The sequence below is a fragment of the Oncorhynchus nerka genome, linkage group LG9b, assembly GCF_034236695.1.
Source record: "Oncorhynchus nerka isolate Pitt River linkage group LG9b, Oner_Uvic_2.0, whole genome shotgun sequence".
Lineage (NCBI taxonomy): Eukaryota > Metazoa > Chordata > Actinopteri > Salmoniformes > Salmonidae > Oncorhynchus > Oncorhynchus nerka.
The window spans coordinates 267,471-282,164 of NC_088424.1; the positions used below are offsets into that span (position 1 = coordinate 267,471).

Here is a 14,694-nt window from a genome sequence, read left to right on the forward strand (position 1 = left end):
CTCTAATGAATCTTCTCACGGGGCTCAAGAAGTTGGGAGATTTCTTATGTCACATACAATCCATCCTCAATGCCAGTAGGGAGTGAGGAAATCGAGACATGAAGACATGTTTACCTTTCATTCCTCTGACCCTTTTCTCATGCCTGATCTATGTTTATCAGATATAATGCAGTACATTTGGGAGTATGGGGGTCAGAGGGCAGGGAAATCACTGGCCTCTTGTATCTCCTCAACAATATCATGAGGGATTTTATTTTCTTCTTCTTCACAATTTGGATAGAGAATGTATTTTTTGTTCCCCCCCCCAAAAAAAAAATATGTAGGATATGCCCGAACAATAACCAACAAATGTGTGAAATTCTGGAATGAAAGTACTTGTATATTTAATTCAGTTGGATGGTTTAGGCTTAGAGTCTACTGGAAAAAGCAATCGCACTTATAGTGTACCAGAGCTTTTCCTACCAGTGAGAACAGCCCACTTGTTTTGTTTCACCCTCCTGTGCTGTATGACCACAAGATGGGCCACTGAAGGGGATTATAGAACAAGGGGACTCCTGCGAGGTTCTGAATAACTCCCCGACCCAGCCTTGCTCCCCAGAGAACAAAGTGGCTTCCTGACTGTGAGTAATCTCCCGTGGGCAGATTCTGCGTGTAGATTGAAGGGATGAGATGGGTGAGATAAAGAGCAGTATTAGTTCCAGTTTTGGGGTTTTCTTCACTGGTTGTTTGGATGAATCAGGGTTAGTCGAAGGAGGTGCTTAAACTGCTCTGCCTCGAGTGCTTCACGCAGATCGGAAGGAGGGGGGGGGCATTGGCTAAAAGTTTCCTTTTGCAAGGGTGGAGACTTCGTTTTTTTTTTTGCGTGAACTCTCCATTTCTAACAAGTATGAACACAAAGATTAAACACGCAGCGAACCAAATTACACAAGATTTGACTTCTGGGTTAAACAGAGATTAGACTGTGAGAAGCTAGCTGCCAGTCTGGTGCTCTATCATTAGTGGGCCGAGGGCGATCGATACCACAACCCAAATAAAGAAGCTTCCTGTTGTTGCTGTAACCGGTCTCCGCGGGCCGCTTCATCGCCTGCCTTTTAGCTGTCTGCTCTGGAGGAGTAGGGCTTTAAGTGTGGCCTTCTGTATGTGGTTGTTGGTGCATATGGACCTGCTTTATAATCCATTTTCCCTGTTGGAGAACCTAGGAACACATGATTTAAATGGTGTTATTTTGCCCCGCGTTCCAGCTGTCTAAGTGAGCAAAAATGATAATCCGTCAAATGTCTGAAAAGCCTTTCATCTATGGAGGGTGTTATATGCTGGCTACCTGGTAATCTAATCCCTCATCACCTGCAAGAGTGCCTATGTCAAATCACCAAGAGCTTTACACTTTACTTGGAGTGACCCTCTCAGCCCAATCTATTCTCATAAAGAAGCGTACAAAGTGTCATTATTAAAGCAGCTGGAGAGGGAGATACACGGTTTTACACTACGGGTCAGGCACTCCCTCACATACACTCACCGGACAGATTATTAGGAATTAGTACCGGGTCATACCCCCCCTTGCCTCCAGAACATCCGGAATTCTTTGGGGCATTCCACAAGTTGTCGGAAAGGTTCCACAGGGATGTTGGTCCATGCTGACGCGATGGCATCACGCAGTTGCTGCATATTTTGGACGGCAGTACATTCATGTTGCAAACAGTCCGTTCCATCTCATTTGAAAAAGGTGCCCTGTTGGGTTGAGGTCTGGGGACTGCGCAGGTCACTCAAGTAAACTGAACTTGCTGTCATGTTCCAGGCAATGTTTTTGCACTCCTCAATTGTCTAGTGTTGGTGATTGCGTGCCCACTGGAGCCGCCTCTTCTTGTTTTCCGCTGATAGGATTGGAACCCGGGGTGGTTTTCTGCTGCAGTAGCCCATGCGTGACAAGGATCGACGAGTTGTGTGTTCCGAGATGGCGTTCTGCAGACCACTGTTGCACTGGGCCATTACTTGTCTGTTTTTGGTCTGCTTGTTTGCTTGCACGAATCCTAACATTCTCCTTCGACCTCTCTCATCAACTATCTGTTTTCGCCACAGGACTGCCGCTGACTGGATGTGTTTTTGCACCATTCTCTGTAAACCCTAGACACTGTTGGGCGTGAAAAGCCCAGGAGGGCAGCCATTTCTGAGATACTGGATCCAGCGCCCCTTACCGATGATCATACCACGCTCAAAGTCACTTAGGTGATTCGTTTTGCCCATTTTAACATTCAATGAAACCGTAACTGAATGCCTCGATGCCAACTTTGTCTGTAGGACCGATACATTTTCGTGAACGGGTGGCGTACTTAATAAATTGGCCAGTGAATGTATAGTGTCCTTATGGGTGCATCTTCAGACATAAGCAGAGAGGCTTGTGAGGAGTGGAACTGTAAGGGGAGGATGGATACAAATGAGTCTGACGTCAGATGCCTGTCTCGCAACCCTCCAGCGGCAGGTTAAGATTCGACTACCTCTGATTTACCGTTGAGACTTTCCGCTCTGCTGCGGAAATTAGATACATCTTTTTTTGAATTTAGTTGACTGAGAACACTTTCTCATTTACAGCAACCACTTGGGGAATAGTTACAGTGGAGATATGTCATGCTATATTTTATGTTCCGTATGATGTTATGATGAGGTGAGGTATGAGTAGGTGAGACATATAAGTGTTGGGTACATCTGCTTCCCTCCTTTTGTTTCCTGAAGAAAGCTGTGGGTAGCGTACTTCAGCTGATGGGGGGGGGGAGATATTTTGTGTTATTTGTAGAACCTAGTAGCCTACCACTAGTTTTTTCGAAGATAGGAAAGAAGATAGATATTTCCTGGAATTCCAGAGTGAATCCTGGCGATTCACTGTCATGGTCTGTGAACGTCCAGTTTATAGACACATGGATCAACCTCAATCTATTCATTTCAAAATCTATTTAAAAAAAAAAAACAACAGGCACAGGCTGTACATTTACGCCTGTGGTTGATTTGCATACATAAGCAAACCGTCGTAGAAATTGATTTAGAGAAGCACACCATTACCCTTTAAAAACCTTGTTACCAGCCGCAGTAATATGCTTGAGGGAGGCAGACGAGCAGTCACAGTATATCCTCACTTTAAATCGAAGGCGAAAAGCCAGTTGATTAAATCCATTAGTTTATTAAATCTGTTTTAGCCATGCCATCCATCCTCTGTTTCCTCCACCGTTCACACCCAGCTGTCTGTCGAAGGCCCTTTAATTTCATTTCCCTCAACACTCAAGTAAAAGGCCAAGTTAAAAAATGAAGCGGCAATGACATTTATGCAAGTAATGGCACGGGGGGGAAGGGGGGAGTGGAAACATTTAATGGGGGCCTAAGGATTATTTCTAAATGAGACATTGACACAACACACGTATGAGCTTTGTGTGTCTGCTCGGTCCGCTCGGTGTCCAAGCCGGAGGTTTGATTTATGTGTTATGTAATTTCATGTGAGTAAAGGGTTTGGGGCACAGACAGTTTTGGCTAGTGGTAAGTGAGTGAGGTAATTGAGGGTGCTTTAGTCACGATCCCCAGTATTCTACAGTAGGCCTACTTCCTGGAACAGAGAGTTGAACACATCAACCCCCTCATCCAACTCAACTTGAAGTGAGTGGAAAAGGAAGATATTAATGCTTGATATGTCAAATGTAGATAATATGAAGCCTGGGCCGGTGCTATTTTTGTGGCCAAATGCAACTTAATAAAATAAAAAAATTGGGGCCAGAAAATAGAAACGCATTCTAAGAAAACATGACAAATTGCTTAGATTAGATGAATGTACTGCATTTGAAACGAAGGTTGACAATTGATTAATTCCATGGCATGTCACATCAATGTGCTCTTGATCAAATAATTCAAGCCATTATCTAGAACCCGAAACACCTCATTTACACAGATTATAAAGTCATCAAGCCTTTTCCACAGAATAGCCTATAACTCATTCCTCTGGCAGGGGAGGTGCCGGTAACAGCCAGGAGAGGACTAGTTGTTATTAATGTGTCTAGAGGCATTTCCAAGCTTTTCTTAAATCCCTTCTGAGTAGGGTGTAATGGTGGGTCTTGGAGATCCTCACAGGCATTCATCTATTCACAGACAGAGGCCTATTTGGGACGCACTCCTACGGTGTGCTGCGGGGGTCATTAGTTACACGCTCACCGAGAGTTCTGTCGTGATTGAATAACTCTTTTGACTCGCCATACTGGATGCTTTCCTAATACCCCCGACTTAACTGTCCACTAAGGAGATCTCCAGATCCAAGAAGATGTGAAACGCTTTCAAAGCCACCCCGTAGAAACCGTGAATGTGTGCCACCGCAAATACTAGACCATTAGCGCACATGCGAACGGGCTCTGTGTAAAAGTCGTCAACAATGCCACATAGCACTGCAGACATTTGCAGTAATAATATCCCGATCCCAGCTGTGTTCCTTCTACTACTTTTCCCCACTCCAGTCATCAGTTTATTCCAGACCGCCTCCCCTTCCCTTCACCTCAGCCCTGGAACACACACTGCAGTAGCCCAAGCCTCTTTCCCCTCTCATCTCACTCTAATGTTTTCTCTTGAGTGCAAAACGATCCCGGAGGATAACAGAGAGAGAGTGTCCTCATTGAGTCCCTGCCCCACAGGAGACCCTCCTGTTTTCATAGCCCAGGTCAGCCCCGGTGTTCTACGGTTCCTGCATGGAAAGACTGATGCGCCCCATTTGCTCTGTTTGTAGTTAGAAGGCCCTTTTATGAATTATGACTCAGAGGTTTTCGACTCGGCGGCTTTTATAGTGAGCCTTTAGCCCTGCCGAACTAAGCAACCGTCCTCTTTACAATTCGCTGTTGTGCGAGAGGTATTCATTGGAGCAGAATTGTGCTTACGTACTTTGTTTACATGGGCTTCTATTTGTTTTAGTCAGTATTAGTATTTTATTTATGTGCCTAATGTCATATTTATGTTTCAATGCCTCGGTGAGGCTAGGCCCGTGTTGGGTCAGTAACACTGTCCGACATTACACATTACATACTAATTCACAAAGGGGTCTGTATGTAATATGTCCTCACCAGACCTCTCAGTCTGTATGGGTCATACGTCTCTTCCGGGTGTCCCAGTGACATACGAATAGTTTTTATTTGGGGGTTTGAGGAAAGCGCTTGTGCTTGGAAACGGTGATTAAACCAATCAGAGAGAACTAGGAGCACACTTCCTCTGGGTTCCTCGAATCCCCATAACATGACCTAGCACAGCCGGGGATTACCAGTCCTAGAACACCAGATGGCTATCTCAGCGGCATTTATAGAGTCATAGGGATGTACTGTGCGACAAGGTGTGTGTGTGTGTGTGCGTGCGTAGCCCGAACACAACAGTTCATTAGCTGTCTTTGGAGTTGTGCTATTTGTTTGCCTATATTTCTATTTTACTGGGAAGCCTTGTAATGTCTTGCCCTGCAGTTAATGCTCAGGTCCTTGGCATGCCAAATTTGATGAGTTGGATCCATTGAAGTAAAACTCATTGGTAAACCTCAAGTAAGCGAGTTCTAGAATGTTATGTACCCAAATTAAGACTATGGTCCATGGAAACGTGCAACAATATAGAGGACCAACAGTATAGTCGCCCCAATAAAGTAATAAAACGCAGTGAAAGTGAGTGCAGCCAGAAATGTATGCAAAACCAATCAGCAGGCAAGCCAAAATGCACACGTGCTGATTATACAGACCACCCAGACTGTGATTTTTCATACTTTTTCGCTGCTTTATTTGAGGGTAAACTGCTCACAAACCATTTAGTTTATTAGCCATTAATTAACTCTTTGTTCATTAAACATATACAAATCATGAACGACAAGCCTTATACATGTGTTTACTTGATTTACTAGTAAACAAACTATGTACTAATGTTTATGATTAGTTTATATGCAGATCTTCAAATTAAGTGTTACAAATACATTAAAGGCATGGGCAATTTTTTCATTATATACTGTATAATCCATTCATCATAAAATAAAGAGTCAGCAAATGAATGATGTTCTCTGAGCCGATACTCTCTCCTGGCCCCAGCCCATTCCACATGTGAGGGTCACGTCCTCTCTCTAATGTCTGATGAGGAACAATGGAGACACAGTACAAACGCACACCAGACAGGCTGAACCAGAACGGTGTCCCAGGAGACTGGTTATACAACCTCAGCGGGCAGGGAGTGTCTTAATCCGACAGGCATATAGTTTCACCCCAGTACCCCTCACAACCTCCCCTCACCTCCCCTCCTCACCCTGCCTGCGGCCTAATGTCTAATGCCACAGGAAAGGCAGTACATTGGAAACAAAACAAAGTCCCACTTGGGCGATATGTTGAATGTATGTTTTTGCGTGACGTTTAAATGCCTGTTACGCAATAATCAAGGTTTTGTTATTTTATGTCCGCTTGCTCTCATGTTGTATTTCTGGCCTCGTCTCCTTTGGTCCATCTGTGCTGTGTGTGCGCCTTGCCATTTATACCAGAGATCTGTGTGACGAGATACACGTCTCCGCCCTAACAATGGGAGTCGTTGTCCCAAAGGCGGGAAGGCAGGCGACAAGGTTAGGTTCAAAATAAGCCCATAGCCTTGGCCTGATTATTTGACAGATTTTTTTTAGCCCTCGCTTCGCCTCTTTCTCTATGGGCTACACACATGCCAAGCCCCTCCCTGCATCTCACGCCAACACAGTCGAGAGATCACATCTTCCTCTCTGACCAGCGGTTTCAACTAGCCATTTATATTTGAGGCTTGGTCCAACAGAATGGGTCATATGGACACCAACACACATTGATACATTATTTTACTGTAATAGGAGGAGATGTTCATTTTTCTAACGATACCCTTTTTATGTCTCAACTACTCCAATTGCACGCATTGCAGACACTACTAAATCGAGTGTCAATGAACATTGATTATGGAAAATGAATGCTCAGTTTGTCACGCACGGCTTTGGGGTAACCACGTACCGCTAGCAGCATTTTTGCCAAAGACTGTTATACTAGCTGTCTAGTCTGTGTTTTATAAATGTGCAATAAGCATAAACACACAATTTATATAGGGAAATGGCATTCGTTCTCATTCTGAGAAGTAAGGTAGGCCACTTGATTTCCACATCTGAACAAACTGGACAGGCTAGCATGCTGTTCAAACAGTTGGAGAATGACAGAAGGGTGTGTTCATAACAATTCAACTGTTCAACCTTGTAGCTAGAAAATACACGGAACAAAAATATAAACGCAACATGTAAAGTGTTGGTCCCATGTTTCATGAGCTGAAATGAAACATCCCAGAAATATTCCATACACACATAAAGCGTATTTTGTTTACATCCCTGTTAGTGAGCATTTATCCTTTGCCAAGATAATCCATCCACCTGACAGGTGTGGCAAATCAAGAAGCTGATTAAACAGCATGCTCATTACACAGGCACACTTTATGCTGGGGACAATAAAAAGGGGTGGGGAGTAATGAGGAGTATTTATCTCTGTTATAAAGCTCTTTTGTTAGGGAAAACCTCATTCTGATTGGCTGGGCCTGGCTCTCCAGTGGGTGGACCTATGCCCACCCATGGCTGCACCGCTGGCCAGTCATGTAAAGTCCATAGATTAGGGCCTAATTAGGGCCTTTATTTAGGGTCTTTATTTCAATTGACTGATTTCCTTATATGAACTGTAACTCAGTAAAAGCTCAGTAAAATATAAATGCATGTTGCATTTATATTTTTGTTCAGTATAGATCCAAGTAGGCTAAACGTGAAATATAAAGATTAGCTGGCTAATCACTAGCACGTGGGTTTAAGAGATTGTTGATGAGACCTCTGTTCATTCTCTATAGCCTAACGCCTGCTACAAGAAGTTAGTCATTATTAGTTCATGTGCATTATGCATGGTTTCAGTTAAATTTGTAACAAATTTTCATAGACAGACTTGAAAGCCAGATCAGTGATTATTGCACAAAAAAAGCTGGTTAAACTATTTTGATAAAATAACAAAATGATCAGTGGGTCTTCTGGTTGTGGAAGGCTTATATTTACTAGGTTGAACTTCACAAGCCTTGAATTCATTAGATTATTGCTGACTGTTTGAAATGCTGTGTATTTGACCTTTAATTGTCCAACAATGCTTTTTTAATAAGAGACAACATTTTTAAAAACTATCTAGATATACAGTACCAGTCAAAGGTTTGGACACAGCGGCTCATTCAAAGGTTTTTCTTTATTTTTTTTAACCATGTTCTACATTGTAGAATAATAGTGAATACATCAACACCATGAAATAACCCATATGGAATCATGTAGTAACCAAAAAAGTGTTCAACAAATCAAAATATATTTGAGATTCTTCAAAGTAGCCACCCTTCACCTTCATGACAGCTTTGCACACTCTTGGCATTCTCTCAACCAGCTTCACAAGGAATGCTTTTCCAACCATCTTGAAGGAGTTCAAACATATGCTGAGCACTTGTTGGCTGCTTTTCCTTCACTTGGCAGTCCAACTCATCCCAAAAAAATCTAAATTGGGTTGAGGTCGGGTGATTGTGGAGGCCAGGTCATCTGATGCAGCACTCCATCACTCTCCTTGGTCAAATAGCCCTTACACAGCCTGGAGGTGTGTTTTGGTTCATTGTCCTGTTGAAAAACAAATGATAGTAGTCCCATTAAGCGCAAACCAGATGGGGTGGCGTATCGCTGCAGAATGCTGTGGTAGCCATGCTGTTTAAGTGTGCCTTAAATGATAAATAAATCACTGACAGTGTCACCAGCAAAGCACCCCCACACCATCACACCATCACACCTTCTCCATGCTTCATGGATGGAACCACACATGCAGAGATCATCCGTTCATCTACTTTGCGTCTCACAAAGACACGGCGGTTGGAACCAAAAATCTCAAATTTGGACTCATTAGACCAAAGGCCAGATTTCCACCAGTGTAATGTCCATTTCCCCGTGTTTCTTGGCCCAAGCAAGTCTCTTCTTCTTATTGGTGTCCTTTAGTAGTGGTTTCTTTGCCGCAATTCGACCATGAAGGCCTGATTCACGCAGTTTCCTCTGAACAGTTGATGTTGAGATGTGTCTGTCACTTGAACTCTGTGAAGCATTTATATGGGCTGCAATTTCTGAGGCTTGTAAAACTCTAATAAACGTATCCTCTGCAGCAGAGGTAACTCTGGGTCTTGCTTTCCTGTGGTGGTCCATGAGAGCCAGTTTCATCATAGCACTTGATGGTTTTTGCGACTGCACTTGAAGAAACTTTCAAAGTTCTTGAAATTGTACGTATTGTCTGACCTTCATGTCTTAAAGTGATTTTGGACTGTTTTTCTCTTTCCTTATTTGAGCTGTTCTTGCCATAATATGGACTTGGTCTTTTACTAAATAGTGCTATCTTCTGTATACCAACTCTTCTTTGTCACAGCACAATTGATTGGCTCAAACACATTAAGAAGGAAAGAAATTCCACAAATTAACTTTTTGGTTACAACATGATTTCATATGTGTTATTTCAGAGTTTTGATGTCTTCACTATTATTCTACAATGTAGAAAATAGTAAAAATAAAGAAAAACCCTCGAATTAGTAGGCGTGTCCAAACTTTTGACTGGTACTGAATATTGTGAATCGCCCATAGGTTTGAAAAAAAATTAAAATATGACTTTTAGGCCATATCGCTCTAGTCACACTCTCCCTCTGTCTGGAGTCAGTGGATTTAGGACCACAACATTATTTCACACGCAACTGATGAGATAAAAAAATGAAAAATAGAAGAAAGTTGAGTTATGCGTGAGACTTTTCTGTTCACGGTAGCTTTCACTGAGTGTACACGCTTGTGTAATAACATCTTTGCTCACGGCTCTTCTTTTGTATTGGCCTAACATGCTGACCACACCACCCACATCGCGAGGGCGAGCGTTGCAAAATAAATGTACACATACATGTTATTCAATCATTGCACCCACACTGCTTGCGAGCGTCTGCGTAGGCAGGTGCTAAAATAGAACTTGGTTCTATTTGTGACGCTTGATGCACTGCAAGTCCTGCCTCTCTCATCTCCTCATTGGTTTTTTGGAGCATATACCCATGTGGGAGATTGAAAGATGAACTGAAGTCCACACTCCAGTCCAGTTGGCAGTGGTAATGCACCTTAAAGTTGGTTGCCAACCGCCATATAAAGTCCGAAGACGAAAAAGCCTGAAGAAGAGATTCCTAGAATCAAACACGGTTTACCCTTTTATCTGTGGATTAATTGTTGGAGTAGAGGATCTTGTGCATTTTAGGTAAAATAACAACCCAAAGTTTATATCCCAGGACAAATTAGCTAGCTGCAGCAAACTAGCAAGCTAAAATGCCATAAATGTTTAACGCTTTTTTTACCTGTCCCCAAATATATTGTTTTGATATTTCAACCCGTGTGTCCTGATTACGTCTGGTATGGGTGGACAAAATCAACAAGCGCGCGATGGCGCACACGAACACACGCACACGCCCGGTCTAGTCAGCATGTTACAAGTCCTGCCAGAGAGGAAGAGGCGACTCAAGAGGGCTTACTCCGCCCAAAATCTGTCCAAGTGAGATAAGCACGCATTAGTTGTGCCTGTTGTTCACATGCGTATGTTCCTTCTCATTGACTAGAATGGTCCCAGCTGATCTCGCCTCCTCCTGCCTACCTTCCCTCTTTGAGGGGTCCTTGCTATCTGTGATCTTTGGGGCATCCCTACATTTTAAATGGTTCTGGTAAGGGTTAGGTAAGAGTTATGGTTAAGGTTAGGGGTTAGGGTCAGAATGTCCCAAGGGTCCCGTATAGCATTGGTGGTGTTGCTCTTTTACTACCCTTGCAGGTGCAATGGAGTTTATAACAAGACAATGCTAATTTCTGTTTACGAACCCTTGTCAGAGTTAGCACTTCTCGCTTCAAAAAAGTGAGACACTGGGCTTTAATTGACAGGCTTCTGTTTAGCAGATAGGACATAGAAATGGTAAAATAGTCATTTCATGATGATTACCAAATAATTACTCTTTGGGATTCATTATCCATCATTTAGTAGTAGGTAGTTGTCAATTGCGGTGAATTCTCTCAAGTAACATTAGGTAGCAAAGGTATCGTGTCCCTTATTACGACATGATTTTATAGTAAAGATTGGGCTAACACCATTACCAGGACTGTAAAGTAAAACAATAGCCTACCAAGTTCTGCAAGTAGCGTTATAAGCAGTTAGCGGGAGCTTCTTCATTTCAAAGCCCTATGAATTGGCCAGCCGGTGCTGGAGTCTGGTGTAACTAACTGTACAGTGGGAGTATGTTTGGAGAGTTCTGTGGATGAGAACGATGGATGAGGAGTCGGATGACAGGCCTGGCCTGTTTTTTTCCAGAGCTACTCTTACTCTCCTCTGCCTCTTGTAATCTCTCTCCAACACTCGCACCGTGCCTCAGAGGGACGAGGTAGACCTCCCGCAGTGCAGGCAGGGCGCTCCCAGTGCTTTAATGTTCTCCAGCTGGAATTGACGCAGCCGGGACATACAGTGACGCAGGCAGGGTGTCGGGTAGCCAACCTACTGACAGGCTGACATCAATCACGCTTACTTACCAGGCAGTATATTAAGTAACACGCCTCCTTTTCTTTCAGGAAAGGTTCCGCCTGGAATGTGAGCTTTTGAACAGAGAATCAGGTGTGTTTCAGAGAAACATGGTATTTGCTCCTGTGGGTTTGTCTTCACTGTCTGTCTGTCTGGCCCCCAGCCTAATGCGGTTCTGTACACAAAAGCTCTTGGATTGCACAGTCACCAGGGTTTGTTTTAGTGAGGTCCGGACAGCGGGCTGGCGTTTGGGGTGTGGGGATTCTTCTATACAATTTAAAAACTCTAAATGCTGTTTGGAGAAAAGCAAAAACCAGCAAAAATGACCGCAGATCATTATCACCTTAGCTTCCTTCACCTATTAGCTATACAATTAGCCGCTACACGTTAACTCACATGAACACAGCCCTGGGATCAAAAACTATCATTTAATACGTACATAATGATCTGTTAGCAGAAAAAGTATTTTATTAACAAAAAGTAAACAAATTCATTTCGCTTTACAAAATAAAAAACATGTGTTGCAATTTTACAGCAAATTTCCTGCAATTACACATTTTGCCATGGGGTGGGGGACATTTTTGCAGTTTTAAAGCAAATTTCCTGCAATTCTACACATTTTACCATGACTTATGCCATGATAATATGATATCTGAGTGAGTGTGACTAACAAAAATCAATGGGGCCCCCTGGAGGTCAGGGGGCCCTGGTTTCCCAGTCAGTAATTTGGCAATGATTACTACAAGTTTAGATCGCTGTCTAGACTAACTACACTAATTTACCAAACTTTTTTTTTTACTGAGTTGGGCTAATTGAGCGACTGTCAGTGAGTGACATAAAACAAGAGGAAAACTGCTGATATATACACTACATTACCAAAAGTATGTGGACACCTGCTCGTCGAACATCTCATTCCAAAATCATGGGCATTAATATGGAGCTGGTCCCCCCTCTGCTGCTATAACAGCCTCCACTCTTCTGGAAAGGGTTTCCACTAGATGTTGGAACATTGCTGCGGGGGACTTGCTTCCATTCAGCCACAAGAGCATTAGTGAGGTCGGGCACGAATGTTGGGCGATTAGGCCTGGCTTGCAGTCTGCGTTCCAATTCATCCCAAAGGTGTTCGGTGGGGTTGAAGTCAGGGCTCTGTGCAGGCCAGTCAAGTTCTTCCACACCGATCTCGACAAACCATTTCTGTATGGACCTTGATTTGTGCACAGGGGCATTGTCATGCTGAAACAGGAAAGGGCCTTCCAACAAACTCTTGCCACAAAGTTGGAACCACAGAATTGTCTAGAATGTCATCGTATGCTGTAGCGCCATGGAAACCCATTTCGTGAAGCTCCTGACTAACAGTTATTGTGCTGATGTTGCTTCCAGAGGGAGTTTGGAACTCGGTAGTGAGAGTTGCAACCGATGACAGATGATTTTTACTCGCTGCGCACTTCAGCACTCGGCGGTCCCCTCCTATGACTTACCACTTCGCTGCTGAGCTGTTGTTGCTACTAGATGTTTCCACTTCCTAATAACAGCCCTTACAGTTGACCGGGGCTACTCTAGCAGGGCAGAAATGTACAAATTGACTTGTTGGAAAGGTGGCATCCTATGACGGTGCCACGTTGAAAGTCACTGAGCTCTTCGGTAAGGCCATTCTACTACCAATGTTTGTCTATGGAGATTTCATGGCTGTGTGCTCGATTTATACGCCTGTCATCAACGGGTGTGGCTGAAATAGACAAATCCATTCATTTTAAGGGGTGTCCACATACTTTTGTATATATATATGTGTATTTAACTCCCTTTTTCTCCCCAATTTCATGGCTGAAATAGACAAATCCATTCATTTTAAGGGGTGTCCACATACTTTTGTATGTATATGTGTATTTAACCCCCTTTATCTCCCAAATTTCGATCTTGTCTCATTGCTGCAACTCCCCAACGGGCTCAGGAGAGGCGAAGGTCGAGTCATGCGTCCTCCGAAACATGACTGCCAAACCGCGCTTTTTAACACCCGCCAGCTTAACCTGGAAGCCAGCTGCACCAACGTGTCGGAGGAAACACTGTGCAAATTATGACCACAATCAGCCTGCAGGCGCCCAGCCCACCACAAGGAGTCGCTAGAGCGCGATGAGCCAAGTAAAGCACCCCCGGCCAAACCCTCCCCTAGCCCGGACAATGCTGGGCCAATTGTGCGCCGCCCTATAGGACTCCCAGTAACAGCCAGTTGTGACAAAGCCCGGCTGTAGTGACGCCTCAAGCACTGCGATGCAGTGCCTTAGACTGTTGCGCCACTCGGGAGGCCCTTATATATACTATTTTTGATTACTCTATGTATTCAAATGTAGTTACGGTCCTGACAGTAACTTACCTACATTTTTTATGACAATGAATGAAGATATCTTATTGATTGCAAGAGGGGAAAATGTGTGTTTAGAACTAGTGTGGTATCATGCAATCTTCATGTGTGAAGGGCTTTTAATATCAATGATGATTTTCGTATTTTTTTTATTTTTAAGAAGCAACATTTATTCTTCCTGTGTTCCACACAAAACATAGAACATGAACACTAATGGACAGGAACAGCTAAGAACACTGAGACTAAAGAACAATACGACTAGACAAATTTCAAAAAAGAAGAAGGAGAAAATAAATCACAATAAATATTCAATAGCTATCAATAGTTGTTTTTACTAGCATATCCCTCTCGTGTTCTAAGTGCAATGGTTCCCAAACTGGTGTTTGCGGAGGTACTGCAGGGAGTCCGTGGCAAGATGAAATAAAAAAAAAATATGAATATTGCTAGCAACAACAGATGAAATATACTTGGCCAACGGGTCTATGGAAGAAGGTAGACGGTACAATACAACACAATACAATGTCATATAGGGCTGTTCAATTCCGGTCCTACTGTTTTTTGTTTCTACCGGGTACTAGTTAATTGCACTCAGGAAGTGTACCAGGTCTGAAGTCCCATATTAAAAGGAGAAGGACGAAAACTAGAAATGTTTCGGCCCTCCAGGACCGACATTGAACAGCCCTGATCTACAATATACACTTAGATGCACAACAGGACTTGGGAGACTCACAGGGATCCACA

At 43.3% G+C, this 14,694-nt stretch overlaps 1 protein-coding gene across 7 annotated transcripts in view; it reads left to right on the plus strand.

The window, feature by feature from the left end:
* Nucleotides 1–14,694, plus strand: part of pde4ca (phosphodiesterase 4C, cAMP-specific a) — a 74,582-nt gene that overhangs the window by 17,299 nt on the left and 42,589 nt on the right. The gene's annotated exons all lie outside the window — the stretch shown is intronic.